The 15,352-nt window shown below is 39.6% G+C and overlaps 1 protein-coding gene across 2 annotated transcripts in view; it reads right to left on the bottom strand.

Moving 5' to 3' along the window:
* LIMA1 (LIM domain and actin binding 1) overlaps positions 1 to 12,070 on the bottom strand; it is a 92,518-nt gene extending 80,448 nt beyond the window's left edge. For both annotated transcript variants that reach the window (XM_020908169.2, XM_020908170.2), the window contains exon 1: positions 11,951 to 12,070. The gene's annotated coding sequence lies outside the window, so the exon portion shown is untranslated. The remainder of the gene's footprint in view (positions 1 to 11,950) is intronic.
* Between the last annotated feature and the right edge of the window lie 3,282 nt (positions 12,071 to 15,352).

Below are 15,352 nucleotides of genomic sequence, written 5' to 3'. Positions count from 1 at the left end.
AGCCATACTTGCATCAAAAAAGGTCATGGTCACTGTTTGGTGGTCTGCTGTCCATCTGATCCTTGACAGCTTCCTGAATTCCAGAGAAACCATTACATCTGAGAGTATGCTCAGCAAATTGATGAGATGCACTGAAAACTGCACCAGTCAACAGAAAGGGCCCAATTTTCCATGACAACACCCAACCGCACATCACACAACCAACCCTTCAAAAGTTGAACAAATCGTGCTACAAAGTTTTGCCTCATCCATCAGCCATATTCACCCGACCTCTCACCAAACCAACTACCACTTCTTCAAGCATCTCAACAACTTTTTGCATGGAAAATGCTTCCACAACCAGAAGGAAGCAGAAAATGCTTTCTGAGAGTTGGTCGAATCATGAAACATGGGTTTTTATGCCACAGGAATAAACTTATTTTTCGTTGGTAAAAATGTGTAGATTGTAATGGTTCCTAGTTTGATGAGTGAAGATGTGTTTGAGCCTAGTTATAATGATTTAAAATTAACAGTCTGAAACCACAATTACCTTTGTACAGGTGGAGGAAGGCATGGCAACCCATTCCAGTATTCTTGCCTGGAGAATCCTCATGGACAGAGTAGCCTGGTGGGCTACAGTCCATAGCGTCACAAAGAGTCAGACATGACTGAGTGACTAAGCACAGCACAGCATGTATATAGATATTTCTAGCTATGTGCATATAGAGTTGTTTTTTTTTATAGAGAGTTTTTATAATTAAATGTTCACATGGTTGTAAACAGTCAGCCACGACTGAAGTGACTGAGCACACACACGCAATAGTTTCCCAACCCAGGGGCTGAACCTGGGTCCACTGGCAATGAGAATACCGAGTCCTAACCACTGGACCACCAGGGAATTCCCAATGATTTATCTATTAAGTAACATTAGGAAAATCACTCTAAGCCTTAGTCTTATCATCCCGAAGATGTTCCTTTAGCCTAGTGCTAAAATAAGTGCTTAATAAATAAGGACAGTGGTGGTGGTAATAAAAATAGCTAAAACTCATCAAACATTTATCATGTGCTGAGTGCTTTTTTGATTGTTTTGCAAATATAAATTTATTAATCTTCATGATAACATATTCAGAATAGTATTGTCCCACTTTACAGATGAAGAAATTGAGGCCCAGAGGGGTTAAATAAGTCTTAGCTCATATTTTTTAGGAGGCTGGGATGGAAACAAAATAATAATCTCAAGCACAAAAGATAAATCAGAATTGCAGTTCCAACCCACACTGTTCTTCACGGTAACTTATTTTTGCCAAATCAGCCATTTAAAAAAAATAGCATCTTTGATGTTGTCTCTTTGAAACTAAGTGATGACCAGGAAAATACAGTTTAGTTGGTAAGTCATGTCCGACTCTCTTGCAACCCCATGAACTGTAGCCTGACAGGCTCCTCTGTCCATGGGATTCTCCAGGCAAGAATTGGCTGAGTTGCCGTTTCCTTCTCCAGGGTATCTTCCTGACCAAGGGATCAAACCCGTGTCTCCTGCATTGGCAGGCAGATTCTTAACCAGTGAGCCACCAGGGAACTTCCAGAAAAACTACGGCTGCTCAAAACACTGACACCGTTTCTCTGCACCAGAAACTCCAAATCTCTGTCAAATTACACCTTGAAAGGGCCAAATTTTAGGTGTTCTCAACACCTGCGTAAAAACTCTAAGCTGAAGATAATATAATTATCATTTTCCTAAATGCTTCTATTACTTTGTTCATCCATTTAAATATTTTCTTGTACTTTTGAAACCTACATTTGCTTTTTACATAATTATGGTAATCTCACAAAGCTTATTTAGACAGATAAAAGAGTAACCTCTAACCATAACCTTTACAAACTAACTTCAGTTTAAAGTTTTTAGGTCATGAAAAGTGAACCAGGAAACTTTCTAATCTTCTTTTTTTCTTTAAATTAAGGAATTAACAGATTTAATCCAAGTTTAATTCTCCCTCCTCCCTCAGATCTAACTTGTTATTTATTCACTAAGTTCTTCCCCCTAAGTTGATAATTAACTCATTGTTAGGACAATCATAGACCAATGCAGTGAGGTTTTTTTCCCAGTATTTTTTCACGCATAGCAATGAAAATCTCTTTCAATAAGCGAAAAAACAAAAACCAAAAACCCTACAGATAATGTTGGCAATAACTTCACATTTAAAGTGAAAAGTAGAGAAAAGTACAGTTAATTGTAAAAACAATGTAGAAATATATAGTTGACTGAGGCCATTACACAAAACATAGATTTAACTCTGAATGCTTGTTTTTCCTTTAACCTTTACGTCATTTCATACTTTAACATCAGCTGCATCAAAATATCAGTACCTGGTACAGTGTAGGGGCTCACTAAGTATCTGTTACACAAATGAAAAACAAAATCATGCTAGCTCTCAGTCACCAGGTATCTTGACAAAGGAATGCCCACCAACATAATTGAGTATTTGTCCAGAAACTACATACTCCCAGGTCTTACCAATTACATGCTAATTAAAACAAAGTGGCTAATTAGTTTTCTTTGCAATGTCAAAGCAGAAGAAATACATATACACTTATTTAAGAAGGCTGCTTCTGTTAAAGGTATAACTTCCTTATACAAGTTGTTTGTCCTTAATAATTAATCAAGTTTTCTCCAAATACAGGGCTTCTTAGTTTCACTCCTGGCTATTTCCAGGAAGGGCCTAGCTTTCATTCTTATCTGAAATTTTAGATGATGTATTTTTTTCAGGACTTGCTCAATCTGAAAAGCCAGCAGCAGATCAATTTAACCAATCCCTTCAAGCAGGAGAATTAAAACGGTTTTACTGAAAAGTGATTCTTCCCTAGGCAAGTTCTATAATCCTTCCTTTCTGTAAAAATCTTAGAGCTAACCCAGAACAATGCTATAATCAAGCACAAACATAGCTGAAGCTGGTCACATAAAAAATTACCAAATCACACAGGCACAGAAGTGATAAAATTTTGTTACTTATGTGAACCAGTGCTATGCATCTTGTTTCTTAAGGACTGTCTCCTGCACTGGCAGGCAGATTCTTAACCACTGTTTTTAAGAAGTCGTTGAGAGGCATTTATTGAGTAATGAGAGGTCTTTTAGTTACCACCGGAAAGTCAGTCCACTCTTCAGGTAGGCTTCAGTTTCTTCATCTCAAAAACAGCTAATAATTCACAAGGGATGGTTTTTGAGGATGAAATGAGAAAATAAAAGTATAACGTCTTTGAAAAGTATAAATTTCTATAAAAACTATTATAATTTTTAATAAAATTTCAAGCCAGTTTCAAGGAAAAAAACAATGGAATTAAAAATTATTCTACCCAATGAAGAGAAATTGGAAAAAAAAAGTAGAACTGATTAGTTCCGTTGTCTGGTTTCGCTAGATGTTAACAAGAAACCCTTTAACACTGTTGCTAAAATCCTATTTCAGGACATGTAGTAAGTAAAAGGAAACTAATTTCATCTTTCCTTGAAAACTCTAGGTAGCTTTCTTATTTTTCTCCACCAGAAGAAAGCAGAAGAAAGTTTCTGATTGCTTGAAGATTCTAGTGTGTTAGTTCTAGTTTTTCTATACTAGCTTTTAAAAATGTAATGAGAGCTAACAGCTTAGTATTGGCCAACAGTAATAACCCTGAAAGTACATGCTGACAGTGGTAGTAAAACAGTGGCCTAGATCTGGGAACACCTTGGAAAACCTGCACTCAGATGGAAATGAATCCTGCCTATCACAGTTCCCAAACCTTTGTCCAGCTACCGTCAGAAATCCTCAGAGACTGCTACCTGATTTGAACCCTGATGGAACTACTTCAGATGTTGTCCATTAAAAAAATACACACAGTTAATTGTGTGTGTAACACACACAACAAAACTTTTGGATTTCAAACCAAACCAAAACTTTTAAAATCAAGAAGTCTATCTTCAAGGCTCATTCATTCATTCAACAAATATTTGAGCACTTACCACGTGTCAAGCAGAGCTCTATTTGCTAAGTACATAAGATAAAAAGGGACAGACAAGGTCTCTGCTCTCATGAAGCTTCCCTTCCACTGGGGAAGCTGGACAATTAAACACTGTGATTAAATGAAACACTGTGACAATTAAACACTGTGATCAATGCTGTGAAGGAAATACAAAGAGTAATTGGAGTGGTGGTAGGAAATGGGGCAGATACTTCAGATAGTGGTCAGGGAAGCCCTCTTTGAGTGAATGCCATTTGAGCTGAAATCTGAATGAGGAGCAGACAGACAGCCAGGTGAAGAGAAAAGATGTGAGAGTTTTCCTACCAAAGAATAGCGAATGCAAAGGCCCTGAGGCAGGAATGATGGCAAGGGAATGAGTGAGGAGTATGAAATGATGACAGAGATGAGTGGCAGCCAGTTTAAATAAGGATTTACCAGGGATGGTAGAAGATTTTAATTTCATTCTAAGTGTGATGTGAACTCAAACACTGTTAGATAACAGTGTTTGTAAGATGAAGATGAGATATGTTTATTCATTCTATGAATATTAAATTGCTTATTACATGCACAATGGCTACATACAAAGTGAAAAGGAAAGGCAAGGTTCTCACACTTAGATTAACAGTGGTTTAAGGAAGCAATAATTCATAAGTGACAGCACTAAGGTGAAAAATGAAGTAAAAATAAAGTACTAACTGAAGACTGGGGAGGGAGTCACTGATTCAAATAGAAGACTTTAGAAAAGGCATATTTTTAAAGTAAAAAAATGTTTTTGAGCTCTTAAAGAAAAAGAAAAAGGATTTAAGCAGGAGTGGGGGAAGGAGGGGAGTCTGAGGCTGTGGGAATTGCAGGAGCAAAGGCACAGAGGCAGGAAAAGACAGGGTGGGTCCAGGAAACCATGAATCACTGCATGGCTACAACTGCATGGCCACAGTGCCAGGTGGGTGGGTAGTGATGTGAGAGATAAGTCTGGAGAAATAGGCTGTCAGGGTGTGGGAACTGGGGTCTTGAATGGCATGTTGAGAAATTGAGAATTTACTTGGGCTTTGGTGCCTCTTAAGGAAAAGAATCTCTTCAGGTACTTGTTAAAACTGCTAATTTCCATGCCCCATCCCTCCAGATACATTGATTTATAAGTCTAGGTGGGACCTAAGAATCTCCTTTTTAAACGAACACCCCAGGTGGTTCTAAAACAGGTAATCAGGAAACCATACTTGAAAATCAGTGTACTATTTTTTTTTTTTTTAATGATAAGTCTGGACTGAAAGGGAAAAACTGAAGCCAACTCTAAGGATTGCTCAAGGACTCTAACAAAAAGGGGGAACCTGACTTAGAAAACTGATAACAGAGCCTTTATTGGGATTTTCCTGGGTGTCCAGTGGTTAAGACTCCACAGTGGGTGTGAGTTCGATCCCCAGTCTGGAAACTAAGATCCCACTTGGTGAGGTACAGTTAATAAAATAAAATTTTAAAAAACTCTTTTTTAAAAAATGAGCCATTCTCACTGTTGGGATAGAATCAACCAAAGTTGGTGATTAAATGTGGGAGGAGAGAAGAACGGAAGTGTTCAAGACAACTTCAAACCTTGTCCTTAGGGAAATTAGGTGGATGCAGATGCCTGGTGGAGAGAGACCATCTGCAAGGTCTATGAGGTGTTGGAAATGTGGATCTGGGAGCTCAGGAGATATGCAGAGGCACTAAACATGCTGCTCAGGTACGCCAAAGTAAATTCAACACAAATTAAACAGTATAAAAAGTAAACCCATAAAATTCAGAAGGGAATTGAAGTGAGTAGTTAAACCCATCTCTGGGTGACAACGAGACTTTTAAACATAAAAGCAACAAAAGAAACTCCAAAGAAAAAGATCTGTACATAAGTAATAATATACCACATACAAAATTAAAATAACTAACATTTGACCATCAAACAAGCAACTGATATTTTTAAAACAAAGAGCTTACTGGAATCCCTGAAGGTCCAGTGGTTAGGACTTGGAGCTTTCACTGCTAGGGTCCAGATTCGATCCTTGGTGCAGGAACTAAGATCCTGCAAGCAGCAAAGTTATCCCCTCCAAACCCGCCCCCCCCCAAAAAAAAAAAACCACTAAGAATAGTTTCTGTGTGGAATAGTGAAAGTTATTAAATAACTTGGCAGCTTAAACATCTTGTCATAAAGAGACTTGCTTTATACATACTAAAGCTGATTGGGTTTTGTGGCATAGACTGGCAGGGTTCTTCTGATGTACTTTACCAGACTGTCAAGTGTCAATCTAGGAGAGTGCCTAAATATACCAATTGCCGTAACTTACATTGTCTTGAGGGCACAAATACATTAATTGCCCCCAAGCTCCACTAAACCTTGCTTCCTTTAAGGAAACTACCTTTACTACATCCAGTCTTTCCTGAGGCTCCATATATTTAAACTGTGTGCAGGGTTAGGAATGGGACAGGAAATCATTTCACAATGTCGAGTGAGCAGTGGCTCATAAATCAACCTTTTAGCACATAGAATCAATAGCTCAACCCTCTCATCTTACAGAGGTGGCTCAGAGAGGATGAAAGACTTGCCAAAGATCACCTAAGTGGCTGATTCCCAACACTGAGTCAGGAATCCTGATTCTCAAATGGCATCCCTTCCATTTTGTAGTGCTGCTCCATCCATCACGAGCTGTGGATTCTCAAAACAACTGATATTTAAAACACCACAATTGCAACTTCTATATGCTTTCTACTTTATCACTCTACTCATTCAGTTTGGCCTAATAAAAACCTGTACTCCCTCCTCCCAAGCTCCAAATAAATGAGAGAACTCCAAAAAACAAACAAAAAACATAATTAAAATGTTCAGACATTTAAAATGGAAACAGATTAACCAAAAGACAATTCACAGAAATGAAAATGAAGGTATGAAAAATATTCACTCTTACTAGCAATCAGATAAATATATATTAAATCTCTTTTGCTTATCAAATTAGTAAAGATTAAAAAAATAAGATTCAAAGTTACAAAGATACACAAAGATAGGCCCTCACAATCACTTCAAATGAAAATATTAATCTAGTCTTTATGAAAATGCAATTTGACAGCAGTATTTTTTAAATTTTCATGCTCTTTGACCCACTAATTAAACTTCTGAGAATCTAACCTAAGGAAATAATGAGTGATTTGTACAAAAATTTATTCTCAATTTTTTTCACTTGTTAATAATGGTGTAAAAAATCAAAACGTCCAAACACACAGTTAAATTTTGCACCATTGATAAAATAGGGTGTTAAACATCTATTTAAATTGTTTTCAAATAATTTTGATGTTGAGGAAAACCATGACATAATGTAGAATGGAAAAGCAGATACAAAATTCTACTGTAGTAAAATGAACCCAACTACCTGTATGTTTATGTGAGTGTGTCTGTGTGTATCAAAGAAAAAAAAAGACTTAAAGAAAGTGAAGTGAAAGTTGCTTAGGCACGTCTGACTCTCTGCAATCCCATAGACTATATGGTCCATGGAATTCTCCAGGCCAGAATACTGGAGTGGGTAGCCTTTCCCTTCTTGAGGGGATCTTTCCAACCCAGGGATCGAACTGAAGTCTCCCACATTGTGGGCAGATTCTTTACCAACTGAGTTATCAGGGAAGTAAATAGGACTTCTCACCAGAACAAATTATGGGCCAGTCTATCTTCTTCATAATTTATTTTTCCCCTGATTTTCTATAATTAGCAATATAATTCTTATTTTTAAAACATGTATGTTTGTATATGTAAATAGAGAACAAGAATTATACATAACATGAAAAAAGATTTTTAAAATGATTAATTGGTAAATCACTCAAATGGAAGTGTTGGTTGAAGTCACGGAAATAGCTCAGATTGTTCAGGGAGAGAGTATAAGGAGAACAGGATGCTGGAGAGGGTCACAGGAAACATATACATTTAAGGGGTAAAAAGACTGAATTAGTGAAGGAGCATGGAAGGAAGTAGCTAGATGGAAAACCAGGTATTGTCACATCAAGAAAGCCACATGATGGACTTCCCTGGTGGTCCAGTGGTTAAGAAATCTGTACTTCCACTGCAGGGGGTGCAGGTTTGATCCCTGGTCGGGAAACTAATATCCTGCATGCCACATGGTGTGGCCACAAAAAAAAGTAACATGATACGAAGAACCAGAAAAGTTGTCCACATGGTCGAACGTTGCCAACAGTAAGGAGGAGGATAGTGACAGGGCAAATAGAGAGAAATCACTGGGTACTACACATGAACAGATTGGTTTCCTCTAGCTCTGGTGAAGTAAGTGTTAGTCACTCAGTCGTGTCCAACTCTTTGTGACCCCATAGACTATAGCCCACCAGGTTCCTCTGTCCATGGGATGCTCCAGTCAAGAATATTGGAGTGGGTTGCCGTTTCCTTCTCCAGGGGATCTTCTTGACCCAGGGGTCGAGTCTGGGTCTCCAGCATTATAGGCAGGTTCTTCCCATCTGAGCCACGAGGGAAACTTCTAATTCTGGTGGTGGAAACCAAATCTGAGCGAATGGTACCTATTCAATAAAACTGACTGTGAAGAAAAGAAGTCCTGTGCCTAAATTACCCGCTTAAACTTCAGTTTATGGGGGAATAAAAGATTGCGGAAATCTAAAACCAAGTAAAAGCATATTAGGATGACTAATCTATTGGTAATGAAACAAAAACTGGCAATACTTTGGTGTACAAGAAAAAACATGTCTGAGGGATTGTAAAGTTTCCATATAGTAAGCTCTGTTATAGAATAATAAAGGGAAAAAACAGCTCCACACTTGTTATCAGAAGGACAAAAAAACTGTTACCTTTTTTCCCTAAAGATGCAGGTTCTCAGTTTCAGAGCAGTATTATTTAAAAGTAAAAATAATGTAAATTATCACAGTATCAGTTAACTTCTTGAGACTGGACATGTGAAGTTTCCAGAAACATTTTCAAATATAAACAAATCATTTGACATGCTAAATAATGGATTGTTTGTTGAGTCGAACCTTGTCTTTTTGTAATAATCAGATGAAATTAACCTTCTCATAGGCCATTAATTAAATATACACCTTGTCAATGATAAATAAATGTCCCAGTCTGGAGAGGGGATGCTGATAATGGGGGCAGCCATGGATATGGACTTCCAACCTACAGAACTAAGAGATAATAAATAAATGTTGGCTTAAGAAACTAAAAAAAAAAAAACAAAAACTAAAAACCCTCATCTTTTTATTAAAAGATGTCTGCATTAGCACAATAACTTGACTGAGTCTCAAGGACTCTCTATCCAGCCACAGAATAAACACACCAGAATGGTCCTAACCAGGAGTACCATTTACCATAGAATCTCAATCCCGCAACCCTCAAGCAGAAACTACTCAATTTACAACCACTCATTTTGTTACTAAAGAACCTTGAGAGTCTGTGTTAAGTAACTTAACATCACCTGGAGATTATTGTACACAATCCAAAATAAAGTACCTAAACTTCCTATCAAAAAACATGCAGTGAATAGACCATGCATGTGTGCTCAGCTGTATTGGAGTCTTTTTGCAATCCCATGGACTGTAGCCCACCAGTCTCCTCTGTCCATGCGATTTCCCAGGTAAGAATACTGGATTGGGTTGCCATTTCCTACTTCAGGGGATCTTCCAGACCCAGAGGTCGAACCTACATCTCTTTTGTCTCCTGAATTGGCAGGCGGATTCTTCATCACTTCACCACCTGGAAAGCCACTTCATCAAGTACCATGGCTCAAACTGCCAGAGGAAACAACCATCATCTGTATTATTAACTCAAAAATCTCTATTTTTAAAATGAAAAACATAATCATATAGAAGCAACTGTGGCATGTTCATCCTGTAAATATTAGAACACTGGCACACAGGAGGCAGTTACTAAATGCTTCATATAGTTACTCTATATGAAGAATACTCAAGAATACCATAAACTTCAGATCATTTACACTCTGCAAAAAATCTTCAAACATTTCTGACCTCTTCCTCCCCCACCCTATCCCCTGCTCCAAAAAAAAAAGAAAGACAAAGACATTTTGAGGGTAACAGCAAGGTGTGCTGTTAACAGAAATGTTTTCACTTCTGAAGATTTCTTTTCTTAGAATTATTAGAAGATTAAAATTTGGCCCACCTTTAACCAGAATCTGGAACAAATTTGAACGTACCAAGTTAAACAAAGTTACACAATGGACCAATTTTTACAAAATGACACTGCTTTGCTAATGTTGCCAATACACTGTTCTCTTCCCAGAGGCTGCTTCAGAGTTCAGGGACTACATGATAACAACACTTCCGGGCCCAATACCGAAATGTGAAAATAACTCCATCAGCTATTTACCAAACTGCACAGAATTAATGACAAGTCATAATTCCATTATCAATACGCTATCATGTTGACAGAACACAAGGTAAGGAATATGAGTAACACAAGTACATGGGCTGAAGAGAATCACTCAATATTGCTCAGAGGTTTTTGTTGTTTATTCGGTTTTGTGTTCAAGGAAAAGTAGAGAAGGGATTTTTTAAAAACTGTATGTTCTGTGCTCCTGTAGCACTCTGGGTTGATCTCTAGTATAGCACTGACCTCACTAATACTCTAAGTTGTATCTACTGACCTGTCTAACCCATTTGATTTTATTCTTTTAGAATAGGAACATTTAGAACTTTGAATCCACAGAATTGATGATACAAGCGGCATTCAATAAATGTTCTGTCCAAAAAATAAGTTCTTATGGTGATTACTGAGTACCATGCTATGTGTTGTTCTATCAGTGCAAAACAAGTACATATGCACACTCCTTTTTTTGAAGGTCGACCTAAAACATGATCATCCTTCATCCAGGTTATAACTCAGCAGGAATTTAGGAAGTGCTTGTTGAGGCTCATCTTCTTTTTTGTCTACATCAGACCTCAGAACAAAGCATTATTTCATGGTTCCTAAAATACTTATCATTTGTGAATAGTAACTGTGCAGATGAAAAGTATTCCATTTAATCATCTAAAGCAAGAGCAAACAAAAGAATATCCAATGCAAAAGAAGACCTCTCTCCTTTTAAAGGGTCACTGTCTAAATGGCTAATAACTCCCTAAGTATCTTTGACTAACTTGAAAAGTCAAGTCAATAGAACCATCTGGATTAGGCAGAGTTTTGAAAGCTGGAATTAGGTGAAAGACAATATTAGCTCAAATATCTCTCACCAGGATTGTAAGCACCGGTAAGGAAGGGTGCCAGATGGTTAGCTCCTAGCTCCTACAGCTTCAGGCTGAGTAGGTGTAGCCCGGGGTGTACAATTACCTTATATTAACACCCACGTATTGACAGGTGCCAGCGACTTGTACACGATAGCGATTCTGGGGTGACATATCCAGCTGTAAGGCCTGCTTATAGTATCAACGTATCTCAAAAGGGTGTAAGAAACTTAAAGGGTTCAGCTGGCAGAATGGAAGGGGAGAAATATCGAAGAGGAAGAGAATGGCTGAAAATGAAGAATGAAAAAGAGCAGTTAGATTATCAGAATATTTCTCTGGGAGACTATTTTGAATTTTGAACTGCCGCTTTCCTCCACCGCACGTATATAGTTAGAAAGGAGTGTTCCTGAGGCAAGAGGAGGGGGGTCCGATCAGTTCCCGCCCTCAGTCAGCAAAGGCTCCGCTCTACATAATTACTGCCAACTCCATTCTTGCCTGGAGAATCCCAGGGACGGGGGAGCCTGGTGGGCTGCCGTCTATGGGGTCGCACAGAGTCGGACACGACTGAAGCGACTTAGCAGCAGCAGCAGCCAGCATAGTACCCAGAAGTGAGGAAGGAGCAAAGGATCAGCAGTTCCTCCACTCCCTTTCTCGAGGGGGAGGGGTTCACGCTCCTTGTATTCCCCTCACCCGAAGAAGTCGCGGGAGAAAGAGGGTGGGGAGGGAATCCGGGGTCTCCGTGGACTCTCCGGCTGCGGAGGATGTGGAGAGAGAAGACCCTTACCTGGCTAAAAGTGGTCTTTCTTCTGCGCTGCTATCAGCCCCGCCACGGGTCCCTGGCGCTCTGCCTCGCGCACCTGTCGCGACCTAGCTGCAACACCTACAGCTCTCTGCGGCCCCGCCCCGGTCCGGCTCAGAGCCCCGCCCCGGACCCCGCCCACAGCCGCGGAGGCGCGCACGTCGGCCCGCCTCCTGCGCGGCCTCGGGGTGGGCGTGCGCGCCTCTGGCTGCGTGTTCGCTCTTTGAGGCTGTTAGCTGTGCTCCGCATTTCTGCGTAGGCGCCGTGAAGGGCGTGGCTGCATTTTCCTGGGACTGTTTCTAAACTCTTTGCTTTCTGAGGAGAGCACGCACCTGCAAGGCCTAGAGCTCAGTGCTTCTGTACTTTGGTTTTAACCCTTTGATTCCCAGCTACCACAGTTTTTGACTCAAGAGCGACTAGAAGTTTTGTCCTGGTTCAAGTGTAGGCCAGTCACCAAGCAGGTTCTTGGTGGTTTGGGGGTAAGTTCTGTGCAGGGAGGGTGTTTTAAAGGAGACCTTAGGGTGTAGTGGAAAGAGCTATAAATTAATCCTGGCTCAACCGCTTAACGCCAAATAGTTTCACCTGACTAGAGCACAGTTTCTTCATGTAAATGAAGGGGTTGGACAAATGCAGGTCTCCCAAGTTCTCCTGCAGCTCTAGCCGTTATTATTCCTTCATTTAGAGCTCTGCTCTAAACGTTGAGGTCGTTAGGAGGCCTAACACTTAGCCTTCCCGGCCCTAGATTTTGCTCCAGGTACGTGTGGGCTGCATGAATGCCCTTCCAGAGTATCTTTTCCTTTTCTTGCACCCCAGGTGTAGTCAAGTTCAAACTACAAGTTCTCTGCAGTTTTTGGAATTCAAGTAGCTTGATAAGTACTATAAGCGGCTCGTGGTCGTAAACACCTGTATTTACACTTCCTAAAGCAGTTGAGGGGCTTCCCAGGTGGCACTAGTGGTAAAAAAAAAAAAAAAAAAAAACACCCGCCTTCCAATGCAGGGGATGGAAGAGACAGTGATTCGATCCCTGAGTTGGGAAGGTCCCCCGGAAGAGGAAATGGCCACCCACTCCAGTATACTTGCCTGGAGAATCCCATGGGGAGGAGCCTGGTGGGCTACTGTCCATAGGTAGCAGAGTGCGACCTGACTGAAGCGACTTAGCACCCACACATGCAAAGCAGTTAGTTAAGGACGATTTCTATAGGCCAGTCACTTGTTTTGTTCTTTCAAATACCCAGCCTAGCCTAACTGTGGATAGGTATCAAACATCAAGACTCATATTCCCATGCTACCTGCCAGTTTTCTTAAGAGTCCTAGCAAATATATAGGATGGTACTTAAGAAAATTCATCCCATTAGGTGGGGCGTTCCTTTAATAAATTACCCGTCTCCATTTTTTTTTAACAACCCAATAAAGGCCCTTATTCTCTGCTAAAGAAATTAGGAAGACTAACTGAGGTCAGAATTTTAGACCTAGATTTCAGTCTTGACTCAGCCACTTACCAATTAGGCAAATTACTACTTGTTCTCTTGCACCTCATTAAATGCCCTCTTGGTAATAGAGTTAGTTGTATGCCACAGTTGGCTTTTACCAGTTTGCAGAACTGATTACTGGGGATTCCACGTGGCTCAGTGGTTAAAAGAATCCAGCAGTGCAAGAGCTGCAGGAGATGTGGATTTGATCCCTGGGTAGGGTAGATCCCTTGGAGGAGGAAATGGCAACCCACTCCAGTATTCTTTCTGGGATGATCCCATGGACAGGCACCTAAGATCTGTCTTTGGAGGGATCTTTGATCTCTGTATTTGGAGGGATTTTTATGAGTCAGTTGTTAAGCATAACCACTATTAAAAGTCAAATTATATAAACTAACAAGTATGTTAAGAGGTAATAAATGCTCAAAATGTCACTATTCTTTACTTCATTTTACTAATAACTCTAAACGTTGTCTACTTATCTGTAGGATGGAAATATACTGTATAATGTTGTATGTGTTTCTTCCCAACTCTATTCATGTTTGTGTGCTTGTCTCGTTTGTAGCATGAAATTGGCTGCAGTAGGAGTATTTACACATGGAAATTGGCAAATACTACAAACAAAGACTTGGTTTCTTGCTGTATTCATTTTCTAGACCAACTGTAGGCAATTTTTTCTGTAAACAGCTTATTAGTAAATATTTAAGGCCTTCTAGTACATATGGTCTTTGTCACAACTACTCAACTTTTACACATAAGTGGGCATAATTATGTTCTGATAGTGCTTTATTTACAAAAAACAAGCAGTAGGCTCATGGAGAAAATATTAATACTTAACAGTGTATCAAATCTGTGGCCTTAACATTTTGAGTAGTACAAAAATTTAAGTATTTTTCCAGTATTCAAAAGTTATTATGCAGTTCCATAAAGCAGTTGCTCATGTCATTGATATATGAATGAAGCTCCCAACAGTGAAGTTCACTGTTTTTCTTTTGTCTTACTACTGAGTAAAACAAAAAAGGTCAGTTTTCATCCCAGTCCCAAAGAAAGGCAATGCCAAAAAATGCTCAAACTACCGCACAATTGCACTCATCTCACACCCTGGCAAAGTGATGCTCAAAATTCTCCAAGCCAGGCTTCAACAGTATAAGAACCGTGAGCTTCCAGATGTTCATGCTGGATTTAGAAAAGGTAGAGGAACCAGAGATCAAATTGCCAATATCCATTGGATCATTGAAAAAGCCAGAGAGTTCCAGAGAAACATCTACTTCTGCTTTATTGACTATGCCAAAGCCTTTGACTGTGTGGATCACCATAAGCTGGAAAATTCTGAAAGAGATGGGAATACCAGACCACCTGACCTGCCTCCTGAGAAATCTGTATGCAGGTCAAGAAGCAACAGTTAGAACTGGACATGGAACAGCAGACTGGTTCCAAATTGGGAAAGGAGTACGATAAGGCTGTATATTGTCACCCTGCTTATTTAATTTCTATGCACAGTACATCATGAGAAATGCTGGGCTGGAAGAAGCACAAGCTGGAATCAAGACTGCCAGGAGAAAAAGAAATATCAATCACCTCAGATATGCAGATGACACCACCCTTATGGCAGAAAGTGAAGAAGAACTAAAGAGCCTCTTGATTAAAGTGAAAGAGGAGAGTGAAAAAGTTGGCTTAAAACTCAACATTCAGGAATCTAAGATCATGGTATCTGGTCCCATCACTTCATGGGAAATAGATGGGGAAACAGTGGAAACGGTGAGAGACTTTATCTTTTTGGGCTTCAAAATCCCTGCAGATGATGACTGCAGCCATGAAATTAAAAGATGCTTGCTTCTTGTAAAACAAGTTATGACCAACCTAGACAGCATGTTAAAAAGCAGAGACATTACTTTGCCAACAAAGGTCTGTCTAGTCA

The sequence above is a fragment of the Odocoileus virginianus genome, chromosome 24, assembly GCF_023699985.2.
Source record: "Odocoileus virginianus isolate 20LAN1187 ecotype Illinois chromosome 24, Ovbor_1.2, whole genome shotgun sequence".
Lineage (NCBI taxonomy): Eukaryota > Metazoa > Chordata > Mammalia > Artiodactyla > Cervidae > Odocoileus > Odocoileus virginianus.
The sequence above is the reverse complement of the archived record's forward strand: the minus strand, read 5'-3'. Positions and strand labels throughout refer to the sequence as shown.